General features: G+C 35.8%; 1 long non-coding RNA gene across 1 annotated transcript; it reads right to left on the bottom strand.

Annotated features, from left to right (window-relative positions):
- Positions 1 to 1822: 1822 nt before the first annotated feature.
- Positions 1823 to 3775, bottom strand: LOC113094814 (uncharacterized). Its single transcript, XR_003288162.1, has 2 exons — positions 3663 to 3775; positions 1823 to 2354 (listed from the first exon to the last, which is right to left on the bottom strand). It is a non-coding gene; the product is annotated as an uncharacterized LOC113094814 (long non-coding RNA).
- Between the last annotated feature and the right edge of the window lie 11209 nt (positions 3776 to 14984).

Genomic DNA, 14984 nt, shown 5'->3' on the forward strand with positions numbered 1-14984 from the left:
ACTCTGACCATCAGTGGAGTCCAGACTGAAGATACAGGAGATTATTACTGTCAGAGTTACCACAGTGGTCCAGTGTTCACACAGTGATAAAGAGTCGTACAAAAACCTCCGTCAGTCAGAGTCACAGTGACTGCACTGATACAGCTGAGAGACACTGCAGCTTGAGGAGATACAGTTTGTAACAAACAGCAGTTTCATCACAATACAATATAACATCGATTCTTGTTTTTTATGATATGATTTGACATTTGCTATTATAGCAAAACATGCCACAATAAGATTATGATTTGATTAATACACACAATAATAAAGCCATATATAAGAAGATGACATCCCTCAACTAATGTTTCCTTCTGGTATTTTTGAACATCAGAAAACAAATCACCTGAAGACAGACGCTTCATATAATGACTATAACACGACATGTTTCCATGTAGGACTGAAAAGAGTTCCTTCTTGTGAAAGAGACATTGGCAGTTTCTTTAAAGTACCTGCACATTGATGGAAAAAGAGGCTCTTTGTTGATTCTTCTATTGCTGAAAAAATAAATAATTGTAATATGAATGTTATCCATGACACTAGGAGCCAGAGTGATTCAGTAACAGCTGTGAGAGACACAGATACTGAAGGACACACATCAGAATGAATCATTGACTGAGTCTCATCACAGATCAACAGTTGATTCAATCATTCAGAAGGTCAGTATGACTGCTGAGAGTCTCAGTGTGAACAAACCTCATCTCTCCATCAGTCCAACACAACTGACTCATTTCAGAGAATAAAGAGTCAAACAGTCAAACTCATATTTGAGTGATTGTGTTCCTCTCAGAATAGAGCAGCTCCATCAGCAGATGTTCAGCGTCCTCACAGGAGCTTCATGATACAGTAAAACTACACAGAGTCAACACACAGAGAACCAACAGTGATCTGTTTCAGTGTTTGAGACTCATAATTTGATTACACAGAATAGTTTCATAATTTCCTTCATCTGCAGGTGTTTTCATGATTCACTGAGTGACATTTGATTATAAAATATGAGCTTGAGTTCTGGAGCCTCATTTATGAAGATGTACGTTTCTGAATTTCTGAAATGTCCCGACAAACAATTTATAAAACCATAAACACAAAAATGTTCCCAAATCTATTAATCTTTATAAATCTTAATTCAATTTAAATTCAAGCATAATGTAAACAAACACATAAACCTGCAGAACAACCACAAATATCTCTTCATGGTTCAGAAGAAGTACACACACAACACTGATCAACACCGACACTAATAACACAGTATCATTACTACTAACAGAAATCTTGTATTTCTGAAGAGAATGAGTCAATGTTTAATATGATCATCATGTTTTAGATGTAAGATATGATTCCTGTCAATCAAACTGAACAGACTGCATTCAGTCACTTCTGATATCTGGACGTGATGCTTTACATTTGACCCACAGAAAGATTTATATTCTTACAAAATTTGTATCAGAATGGCTTTTTATGTTTTATGACATTTTCATATACAGTATATTTGAATTATCTCTTGACTACAGCAGAAGTGAAACTGGTGTGTTTCAGTCCAGATCATGTAACCAATCAAACAGTGACTCTGGGAGTGTGAGCTGAAAATCTCATTTGCATTGTCAGGGTGGAGTGATTGTGATCCTCTCAGAATAGAGCAGCTCTGTCTCCAGAGACCATGTTCAAACCCCAAGAGCTTTATTTGACTAGATTTACTGCTACTGATCGAGCTTCTGAAAAACACCTGGACAAACACTACATGCATCTTCATCTGTTAGTTGAATGATGTTGTCAGACACAAATGGAGTTTGTTGAGAAGCTTTATTGAATGTTGCAGCAAACACAGCAGATTGAAAGATCAGCCAGTGCTTTGACACTAGAGCTCTCTTTCAGTATTGAGTTGTAAATGACTACAGCTGCAGCACTAGACTCATGTGAATCCTGCCTGACACAGGACACTCAGATACGCTCATCTTCAGGAGAGAGCAGCGCTCACTGGAGAAACATCAGCACTGCGAGCGACTAACAGCGACTCTTGTGGAACGAGGCCTCATGAGGAGCTCCATCATGTGTTACTCTGCAGACGTACTGCTCTCCCGCTTCCCAGCGTGCTTTGCTGAGGGTCAGGACACTACTGCGGCTGTAGCGGCCGCCCTGCTCGCTCTCTGCGCTGGTCACAACCCCCTCGGTGACCTCTGAGCCGTCCAGTGTCCAGCTCACCAGCGCCCCCTGTGGAGAGTAAGAGCTGAGCAGGCAGAGCAGTGCGGCTGAGTCTCCAGAGATCTGCAGAGAAGAGGGCGGCAGCAGAGACACTGAGGGCTTCACTGTGGGACCAGCTGCAGGAGACAAACACAACACATTCACAAACACTGAGAAAACACACTGCAGCTCCAGCACTCTTCTGCCCTGCAGCATTCACAGCATTTCAGCAGGACTTTCAGCAGCAGACATAAGGAGTGCAGTCAAAATCATAACAATATCAACATTTATCTTATTCAACATAATACAGCTGATATTACTGTCTGTACAATATACAAACTACACAAACACTTTACACAAATAAATCAAGACTCATAAATACATCTAAACTTACCAAGACCCTGACTGTTTTAGTACATTATGTTTTTTTTTATATCCAAACAACATTTTATTTGAGATATTGAGCTCATCTTTTTAAAATAATTTTCTAAATATTTTTCTAAATGAATTTCAAATACATAATATTTAACTAGAAGTTACCATGTGTTACTGTTCCGAATTAGAAAACAACTGAATCAAGAGTTTAAAAATATACACATATGTACACAAGTACACATTTTTATGTATATTTAATCCACTGAATTATAAGAGCAGCATGAGCAAAAGAGATTCAGAATCATTGACTGAACTTCAGAAAGTTTCTACATTTGCATTGTAACATCAAATCTAATTGTTCTGTGTATGACATCTACAATAAAAATAGATTGGCTATACATGAACACAACATAGAGAAGAAAAGGAAAAAAATGTGATAAACTGATAAATTGCATACACATTACAAAAAAAGTGTTTAGAAAAGAATGGTTGGTTCAAAGTGAATATTATTATTTTTCTAAATATAAAAACGTTTTTTTAAACTGCAGATAATCTGGTTTCACTTCATTTTGATGGTTAGAAATCAACACATTCTGTTGACTATAAGTAACGTTGCACTTACATATCTACTGACTCTCATCAGATTGTTAATAGAGTGTTAGTAGAGTGATAATAGAGTGTTAAAAAGTGTTAATAGAATGTTAGTAGAGTGTTAGTAGACTGGTAGAGTTAGGGTTAGAATAAATTTATGAACTTGCAAAGTTACTTATAGTCATTATAATGTCTGTTGAGAGACCATCACAATAAAGAGTTATCAGATATTAATCAGACAGTTTACTAATACTCTAATGAGAGTTTGCTGACATGAAGGTGCAAAGTTAATTGTTATAGACAGAATGCTCAAAAGGGACCATCAAATAAAGCGTTACCAATAATCTTAGTATTTTAGATTAAATGTGTATTGTTAATATTTATTTTTACAAAAAAAAGTTTTGTTGTTTTAATTAAAAAAATATTTAATATAGCCTAAACTGTATATTTTTAATGAACAACAAAAAAGACAGACTTACCGAGCACCAGTTTAGTTCCTCCACCGAAAGTCCACCACAATGATACAATCTAATGAAACACTCGTACAAAAACCTCTATTCCACTCGAGTGAACACACACTCCAGCAGAAAGAGAAACACTTCAACACACTGATAGCAGCAACACTTCAGCTGTTAACAATCCTAATAATATAGGTTCTGTAAAATGTTTTTCAAATGTGAAAACTCCTTCACACTAAATATATATTTTTTAAATATAAAAAAATACTTCTCACATGAAATTGACTTACCACTGAATCACTATTGATTTCTGACATTAATCTATATTAGTTGTGCAATCTTGTTTGTTTGTTCAGTTCAATCAATGTGTCAATGTGTAATTCATCTTGCTTATAATGTTTCATAAAGTGTTTTATTCTTCTTATTCTCACCCTTCACTTGCAAACACTCACTTGCAACAAAAATGTGTAAAGTACAATAATGAGAAAAAAGCTGCTTTATTCTATCATTTCTCATGAATATCATGTAATACAATATACATTTATATAATAAATTAACCCCATACTAGACACCCCCCTTTTTTGGCATGGAGACAAAAATGACATACCCAAAATAAAAATGTTTCTGCTCATGATTCTTTCTGACTAGATACATATTCAATATTTTTCTTTTTTTCACAAAGCTGACACTTCAAAGTTTACTGTTCAGGAATCAGAATCACTCAGACTGTTATAATAATAGAGATATATAAGCTCAAACATAATATATATATATATATATATATATATATATATATATATATATATTAAAAACATATTTTGTAAATGTATAAAAAAATTGTTGATGTAAGATATGAGTTTAGAAATGCAGTGTAGCTAAAGACACAAGTCTTTCAAAACTTCATTAGAAATTTCATAATATAATCTATAAAACTGTGAATTTTATGAAATATTTTCAAAGGCCATGTAATGTGTGTTTTTTAGAGAAGGCTAATCAGATTGATTTATGGCACTTGTCATCTCTATAAGATCTCGCATGTAAACACTCCTGAGTTTGGGGATGCTTGCAAGCAAACGGGTTAATCAAAGGTGATAAATATTTCTGAAGAAGGTGATTCTAAAAAGTTTTTTGTTTCATGCTGCATTCAGTGTAAAGTTCTTATTTTAATATGCTATACTTTATTTAAAGGTATTGTTGTTGCAGTGTAATTACATAAATTAGTACTGAGTAATATTAATTATTTTTACTGTGGGGTTATGGTTGGGGTGTTGGTTTAATAACTTGAAATTATGCATAATTTAGTGTTGTTGTTAGAGAATATACATGTAACAGGTGTAACAACATCGCCTTAAAATAAAGCTGTTGTGAATCCTGCCCACTTCTTTGCATGGTCAGCACATGCTTCAGTGCTCTGAGAGTGTTTATAGAGCTGTGAGTTTAACACTTCATGACTGAGAGCAGAACAGAACACAATCTTCATCATCACACAAGACACAACAACAACAACAATGAACAACATCATCATCCTCATCTGGACTTGCTCAAGGTTTGCGTAGTAAAATTTTAACAAAGATTATACATACTTTGAAGTGTAAAATATTAAACATTTACAGTTTTTCATTAATTTTCATTGTTGTTCTTTCTTTCAGAGTGTAGAGGACAGTACACTGTAACTCAGAGTCCATCATTAATAACAGCAGCTCAAGGACAAGAAGCCAGAATAAACTGTAAAATCAGCAGTAGAGTGTGTAATGGTAATGAGTTACACTGGTACTTACAGAAACCGGGAGAAGCTCCTAAACTCCTCATATATCAGACATCATACCAATACACTGGAATTCCATCTAGATTTAGTGGCAGTGGATCTGGCAGTGATTTCACTCTGAGCATCAGAGGAGTCCAGACTGAAGATACAGGAGATTATTACTGTCTGAATTTTCACTGTCTTAGTGGTATCCGGGTGTTCACACAGTGATAAAGACTAATACAAAAACCTCCGTCAGTCACAGTGACTGCACTGATACAGCTGAGAGACACTGCAGCTGCTGATGAGAGGATCACAAACAACACAATGACTTCTAGTAACATACTGTACACTGCTGACCTCTTCCCAACCCTTAAGCCTGATCCCAACTCTATCTGTATCACACCTCAATAACAGAAAAAGTGTTGTGAATTATGCTTCCTAGGACTAGGAATGTTAACTGGGGCCAGGTCAGGAAGCAGACAAAAAAAAAGTCCAAACCAGTTTAAGAGTAACAATTTAATTGAGGTTCAACAAATAAAAAACAGATGCAATACGGATAAACAAATAATAAAGATTGGCTTATTGAATATCAGAACCCTTTCTGCGAAAACCCTTTTTGTAAATAACATGATCACTGATCATAATCTAGATGTGCACTGTTTGACAGAAACCTGGCTAAAACCTGATGATTACATTATTTTAAATGAGTCCACCCCCCAAGATTACTGTTATAAACATGAGGCGCGTTCAAAATGTAAAGGGGGAGGTGTTGCTTCAATTTATAACAATGTCTTCAGGATTTCTCAGAGGACAGGCTTCAAGTATAAATCATGCTTCATGTAACAATATCCAGAGAAACAAATGTTAATGATAAATCCCCTGTGATGTTTGTACAGGCCACGAGGGCACCATACAGACTTAAAGAGTTTGCTTATTTTACATCCGAGTTAGTGCTTGCTGCAGATAAAGTTTTAATTGTTGGTGATTTTAATACCCATGTTGATAATGAAAAAGATCCATTGGGATCAGCATTTATGGACATTCTGAACTCTATTGGCGTTAGACAACACGTTTCAGGACCTACTCATTGTCGAAATCATACTCTAGATTTAATACCGTCGCATGGAATTTATGTTGATAGTGTTGAAATTATGCAGCCAAGCGATGATATCTCAGATCATTATTTAGTTTTGTGCAAACTTCATATAGCTAAAACATCTTGTTACAAGTATGGTAGAACCATCACTTCTACCACGAAAAGACTGCTTTATAAGTAATATTCCTGACGTATCCTAATTCCTTAGCATATCCAAAACCTCAGAACAACTTGATGATGTAACAGAAACTATGGTCTCTCTCTTTTCTAGGATTTTAAATACAGTTGCTCCTTTACTCTTAAGGAAAGTTAAGGTAAACAGTCTGACAGCATGGTATAATGAGCAGACTCACATTCTAAAGAGAGTAGCCTGGAAAATTGGGAGCAGATGGAGGAAAACAAAACTAGAGGTATTTCATATTTCTTGGTGAGAAAGTAACCTATCCTACAGAAAAGCATTAAAAACTGCTAGATCTGATTACTTTACATCTGTTTTAGAAGAAAACAAATATAACCACAGGTATTTATTCAATACAGTGGCTAAATTAACAAAAAATAAAGCATCAACAAGTCTTGACATTTCCCAACATCACAGCAGTAATGACTTTATGAACTACTTTATTTCTAAAATCGATACTATTAGAGATAAAATTGTAACCATGCAGTCTTCAGCTACATTATCACATCAGACACTATAGACCCACAGAGGAACAGTTCCACTCATTGTCTACTATAGGAGAGGAACTTGTTAAATCATCTAAACCAACAACATTTTAGACCCTATTCCATCTAAGCTACTACAGTAAAAGAGGTGCTTTCAGAAGTCACAGATCCTCTTCTGACTATTATTAATTCCTCATTGTCATTAGGATGTAACAGAAATGAGTCGAACCAGACAAATTAAAGAGTCTATCAAAAGTGTGTTTGAAACACAGAGCCGAATTCCTCAGGAAGTCATAAAACATTCTGTGCCACAAGTCCCAAGCAAGATGAGCAACCAACTTGTTAACACAACAGCTTTCAACAATAACACCACTAGAACAATTATTTACAATTTCAATTCGAAGAAGAGAAATTTGGTGTCAAATGTGCTGTTCGTAATGGAAATGCAACGCTGGACATCACATGAGATCGAGTTAAATACTTCCATTGACTACCATTGATACTTCCATTGACTACCCTCAACTAGCAGAACCAGACTGAAATTCCTAAGGGGGGGGAAGGGGCTTTGAACCTCTTCACAGAACATCCCTATGTCAGAGAATGGCAAAGAAACTGCTTTTTGTACATATATATGGACAAGAATGAACTCAAAAATACTTATAAATGAATCAGTCCATTGCTTCACTCCATATTAATTTATGTGTAACCCACACATTTGACTATCATGTTATAATCACTTATTGTGTATTTTTTTTATTTTTTATGTAATAACTATGGGATAGCTTAATGATTCATAGTTATGTTTGGTATGTGTGTGATCGAATCTGCTTGCTTGATATTGTCCTGAATCATTTATTTGTCAAATATATCATAACCTGGTAATATGGATCATGTCCAAAATTAGACCCTGCAAGACAGGAAAATATGGACCACATGCTTGGTAAGATAAACATATGATTTATGATACCCCCGAGCCAAGACAATATCTGATTGGTCAAGACAACATTTGAGGTGTGGCCAACAGGCCAGTTTAAATACTTAGGACACCATAAAATCTTTGCTTTTAGTTCTAGCCTTGCTTGTGCTATCAGTCATGCCTGCTCTTAGCTTTTAGTCTCTAGCTGTGTTTCTACTATTAGCCATGTTTTTTTTTTTTTTTTAATCACTATTCTTTGAGCGCGGTTGCAGCGTGCTTCAGCCTGCATGCCTGCTGCTACTTAGCCACAATGAGAAGGAACACAACCTTGTCTCGTCAAACTTTATTTCTTTTCTTTTCCGTTTGAGAGTTTCGTGTTCTGAGTTAAGTTTTGTAACGTTGAGCCTCCGACGCCTGACCGTTCAACTTTAACCAGCCACACAACTGCACCTTCAGCCAACGCCCCACCACGGGCCTTCTTAAGACGTCACTTCAGCGACTACTGAACTTCCAGCCAATCAGCGACATCAGGATACCCCTTTCAACGGGATTCCTTTTTCACAGGAAACCAAGGCAATGTATCCTCAGACATTTGTGCTGGTGTATCTAATATAATTTTAACCTCACTGAGGAACTCAACGTGATTGATGGTTGTTCATGTCTATGCAATTTAACGTATTGCTGTAAACTTGGGATTCCATATTTCCATTCTCTTAAACTCATCTTTCCCTAACTTTTGATCTTTCTGCAACTTGTGTGAATGTGTGAGTGCGTGCGTTTATGTGTTAGATTAGTTTATATGTCTTAGATTTATCTAATAAAGCCTTATTCATATTGAAAAGAGAAGTATCTTGTGTTTTGTGCTTACAAGTTAATGTCTTAAACTGCCGATCTTGTTACTGTGCTTATTGATAGTGTTTTCACTATACTTTGGATATTAATATCCAGCGCAGATTTGATGTTAAACGGCTTGTTCAGTGAATCGCAGGGCGTCTCAGTGATCAGCCGTGAAACAGTGATTCTGTTCAAATTCCCTTTAAATTATTAAATGATTTCCTTTGAGCTAAATTGACCTGTTTCCGTTACAAGGATATGTCCCCAAAACCTTCAAACTGGCTGCTATTAAGCCTCATCAAAAAAATGACAACTTGGCCAAAAAAAACTAGTTAATTATAGACAGATCTCAAATCTCCCTTTTCTGTCCAAGATACTACATAAAGTAGTATCCTAACAATTATATCCCTTCTTAGAGGAAAATGGTATCTGTGAGGATTTCCAGTCAGGATTTAGACTGTATCATAGTACTGAGACTGCTCTCCTTTTAGTTACAAATAACCTACTCTTATCATCTGATTGGGGTTGTATCTCTCTATTAGTGCTATTGCATCTTAGTGCTGCATTTGACACTATTGACCACAATATTCTTTTGCATAGACTAGAACACTTTGTTGGCATTAATGGAAGTGCATTAGCATGGTTTAAATCGTATTTATATGACCGCCATCAATTCGTAGCAGTGAATGAAGAGGTAACATATTGATCACAAGTGCAGTATGGAGTACCTCAAGGCTCAGTACTAGTACCATTACTCTTCACGCCTTACATGTTACCCTTGGGAGATATCATCAGGAAACATGGTGTTAGATTTCACTGTTAAGCTGATGATATATTTCTTATATATTTATTTCTATATTTCTTTGCGGCCCGGCAAAACATACCAATTTTAAAAATTACCTAGAACCTCTAGCATTTGTAAAACTGTATTTTTCCATCTCAAATATATGTATATCTAAATTATGGCCTATGCTCTCAATGTCAAATGCAGAAATGTTGATTCATGCATTTATGATCTCAAGGTTAGATTAGTGTAATGCTTTATTGGGTGGTTGTTCTGCACGCTTAATAAACAAACTCCAGTTAGTCCAAATGCAGCAGTTAAGAGTTTTTACTAGAACCAGAAAGTATGACCAAATTAGCCAAGTTCTGTCAATTTTGCACTGGCTCCCTATCAAACATTGTATAGATTTTAAAATCTTGCTTATTACTTATAAAGCCCTGAATGGTTTAGCGCCTCAGTATGTGAACAAGCTCTTGTTATATTCTAATCCTCCACATCTGCTGCATTCTCAAAACTCAGGCAATTTGATAATACCTAGAATATCAAAATCAACTGTGATCATTCCTATTTAGCTCCTAAACTCTGGAATAACCTATCTAACATTAAGGATCTCTACAGCCCTGAAAGACAGTGGAGACCAGGACAACTAGTGCCCCAGATACAGATCCCCTGTAAAGACCTTGTCTCAGATGACCACCGAGACAAAACCACATGAAACAGATGTTTCTCTGCAAAATCTGCTACAGGCTAGAATTTAACTGCTGGTTCGTCTGGTCAGAGGAGAACTTTTAAAACCAAACACAACATTGCATTTATGTGAGATATTGAGCGCATCTTTTCAAACTTAATTTCAAATACATATTATTTGACTACAAGTCACAATATGTTACTGTTCAGAATTAGAAAACAACTCAATCAAATGAATTTAAAATGTACGCATATGTACACAAGTACACATTTTATTTATATTTAAACTACTGAATTATAAGAGCAGTATGAGCAAAAGAGATTCAGAATCATTGACTGAAATACAGAAAGTTGCAGTTTTAAAATACAGAAATATATAAAGTTTACATTTTAACATCAAATCTCCTTTTTCTGTATATGGCATTTACAATAAAAAAAGATTAGCTATACATGAACACAAAGTACAGAAGAAACGGGAAAAAAATGCGATAAACTGATAAATTGCATACACATTACAAATAAAGTGTTTAGACAAGATTTTTTTTTTTTTTATATAATAATCTGGTTTCACTATTTCGATGGATAATTTAACACTTTTTGTTGACTATAAGTAATGTTGCACCTACATATCTACTGGCTCTCATCAGATTGTTAATAGAGTGTTAGTAGAGTGTAGAGTTTTACTGTTAGCTTTAGGGTTAGAATAAGAATATCTACTTATAGTCAGTATAATGTCTTTTGGGAGACCATCACAATAATGAGTTATCAGATATTAATCAGACAGTCTACTAATACTCTAATAAGTGTGTGTTGACATGTAAGTACAAAGTTACTTATTATAGACAGAATGCTCAAAAGGGACCATCAAAATAAAGTGTTATCAATAATCTTAACACTATTTTAGATTAAATGTGTATTGTTTATATTAATTGTTAAAAAAGTAATAGTTTTGTTTCAATTTTACAAATATTTAGTATAACTTAAACTGTATGTTTTTAATGGAAAATGCCAAAGACAGACTTACTGAGCACCAGTTTAGTTCCTCCACCAAAAGTCCACCACAGTGATACAATCCAATGAAACACTCATACATAAACCTTTATTCCACTCGAGTGAACACAAACTCTAGCAGTGAGAGAAGCACATCAACACATTGAGAATAAACATTTCAGCTGTTAACAACACTCAGTCAATTAGTTCCTTGTTAAATTATAAAAGAAAAAAAAAGGGAAAAAAAAAAAAAAAAAAAACTAAGGAGCCCTGCACATACCATGCAGGAAAAAAAAATGGTAGGTTAAATTGTGTGCATGATTTACTGATTCATTCCCTTGACTTGCTAAATAGGATTTGTGTGCAATAGTAATTGTATGCACGTTCTAGTACACTGAGGGAAAGAATTAGTAAATTGTGTGCACAATTTATAAATTTTTTTCTTGCATGTCATGTGCGGGGCTCCGTACAAAACACTTCACACAAAATCCTTTTTCTGTTTGTCACTGTTTGAAGAACAACATACTTTTTTCATAACCAGATGAAGGGTTTAGTCCGCTCACATTAAAAAGACATGATTTATATGTCATCTTATATTTCTGTGCCATAGTCTTGTCACATGCTGATATACGTATAAAACTTTTAAATGAAAAATATTTGATGACCTGTGACCTCTGAGATCTTCTGTTCTTTATATGCAGATCAATCACCTTGTATTTGCACGCACGCATAGTCCTTTGCTCTGCTCACTCTGTCAGAAATTGTATATATCCTGTCAGTAAATGTTGAACCACTCTTTACCTAGCCCACTATGAGTGCCCCAGTGTGGGTAAGGGAAGGACAAACTCTGATTGGTCTTCCGTGTACTAAGATGGCATGATAGGTTGGCGATACTGAAAGCTGCTCGGCTTTCGGTAACTTCTTTACTGCAATGCCCGCATTCGCCACCAGTGTGACGGGGTGAAGAAGTACACGACACAAAGATCAAGGTAAGTTCTCCGAAGGGTAGATTTTATTGTCAACCGTGAAGGGGAAATAACCAATGTGAGGGGTTTCCGGTGCTCAGTGTTCTCTTCTCCTTCGGTGCGCAGTGCTGTGGGGACAGTGAAGTCCGTGTCCTTTGGGGCTGGCAGTCACACGCTGCTGTCTGGAGAGACCAATTAGCCTAGTCTTTTGGAGACGTCGCTCACCTCTGTGTTCGTCGACGCAGCTTATAAAGCCTGTCCTTGATGGGCTGCACATGTGACCGCTCAGCCCGTAACGAGTAGGTGCAGGTGTGCATGCTCTGTTTCCAGGGCGACGCTGATGAGAGCTCGGGACACGCGTCACTATATATCTTAAATTAGCCTACAAAAAAAATGCATTACAATCCTTTAATTTTGAATATTTGGCATATTTGTGTGCTGCTGTGCATTTCTGTGTTTAATAAGCAACGTGTACTACTTTAAATAATAAAGAAAAAGCATTATGCCAGACTTTAGACCAGGTTTGAGTTGGTCTATGGCGCAGTCTATTTTCAGCTCCTTAAATTAGCAATGCGCCAGCAATTTGCCTGAACACACCTCTTTTTTTTGACCAGGACGCCCATGGGTGCACAAATTTGATAAAAACGCATTTGCTAATTAAACGGCGTGGCGCTGGACAGGAAGATGTGAATGGCACTGGACTGAAACTAGGAAACACACTTGTGCTGCACTTGTGTCGCATTGCGCTGGGTCTATGATAGAGCCCTTAGAGTTTAAGAGTATGATTATTTATAACACACATTGAACACCATGTTAAATCTACTTCATTTTCAGTATAATGGACTGTACCATATCTTGACATTGTGATCTCATATAATATTGGCACAGTATCTTACTACAGCTTGTGAGTGATTAGATGCTGAGTGTTATTTGAGTGTTTTCTGTGGAGCTAATGTTAATTAATTGATGTGAGTTTAATACTCCAACTAAAAAAATAAATAAAATCAATGTTGTATATGGTTACATTTTATTTTGATGGTCCCTTTAATCAATCGACTTTAAGCAACTTTGTAACTGACTCTCATTAGAGTATTAGTATGTTAAAGAATGGTAGAATCTAGTTCGGTAGAATAAGCTGACATACTTGCAAAGACACTTATAGTCAGTTTATCTGTTGGTTGACTTTCAAAATAAAGTGTTAGCATATATTTACAGTAGCAGGCATACTAATACTCTGAATGCAAGTTGATATGTTCTGTAGTTGCACAGCTACTTATCAAAAGCTGTCTAAATGGTAACATCAAAATAATCAAACTTATAATGCAATAAAAACAGTTCAAAGCAAATTTGTCATATTACACATTCATCTGATCTGATCTTATGGCTGTTTGAGAAAAGAAAATTTATTATTTTCACTTGCAAGTGGTCTTTGACCGCTTTAAGTAGCATCAGAAAAATGGCAAGTTAAAACCCCTTTGCGTGCAAACATCGCTGACGGCCCCAGTTTATTATTGTTTCACTTTCACAGCACATTAAACATCACTGTCTTACTTCATCTGGACAAACTATGCATCAATTGAAAGTTTGAAGACTCTAGCTTCGATATTTGACCAATATTTTGATAAAACATTGTTGCAGTGACAGATATTTAGTGATTTATGTCAGGAGTGCAAAATAATAAATCCGTATTATGCCACATTTTGAATAGAAATTCACCTCTCAGTCATATTCAGTCACGTCAAGAGCGGTTTATTTGTGTTCACATAGACTCACTGAACAGCGTCAATAAGGATTTACAGACCAAAGATGCATATCTGCGGAGATATATGGATATATTTACTGATGTTTACTTCATATTTCTTCAGACAGAATCGTCATTTCTATTAATTTTCCACGGATTTACGCGATCAGATGATAAACAGCCTCTCCCAGCGATCTGTGTATGTGTTTGCTGTGCCGGCAGCTCGTGCTTTGTGTGACTCAGACTCTGATTGGGCCTTCCCAAAAGTCAATCTGAGAGTGTAATATCTGGACACCGCCCCATCGTGTCACATGCTTCCTGCACACTTCCTGGTAGTTATCTGGCCAAAACAACACTGAAAAACCTCTGTACACACAAAATATCCGAACAATAAACCCGCGATTACGATAGTAAAGCTTGGTATGAGAATTTCTTGAGATCTGGGGCGTTTTTATAAAAAAAATCGAAAATGTACATCGGAAATGCTAACTTGTGCAGCGATAAAAAAGGCTACAAATAACATATTTTGACAACAGTAAACGACCAAATTCCACCCCTGATCGCTAAAGGAAATTATTATAAACACTCGATCGGGGTTTAAAGTGAGTTTTTAGTAAAAGTGTACTAATAATTTCATAAATTGTCAGATGTAGCTTGATGCTAACGTTAGCACCAATGCTACTAATAGCAGGTGCTTTTCTTCTTCATAATGCATTTTTGTCTCAATAATTCACGTAAGGTCGTAAGAAAATGTTTTGTTGTATTTTTATAGTAAGACTTTTGATAAATAAGGGCTAAATGCAAACAGAGACTGAAGTGAGATTGCTGCTTTGTGTCTTTGTAAAGCCTGAAAAACCACAATCAAGGCTAATAAAGGTGGAATAAAAACAAAAGAATAATGATAAAAGAATAATGCGGAT

Source organism: Carassius auratus, unplaced genomic scaffold (assembly GCF_003368295.1).
Source record: "Carassius auratus strain Wakin unplaced genomic scaffold, ASM336829v1 scaf_tig00215431, whole genome shotgun sequence".
In the NCBI taxonomy this organism is placed as follows: Eukaryota; Metazoa; Chordata; class Actinopteri; order Cypriniformes; family Cyprinidae; genus Carassius; species Carassius auratus.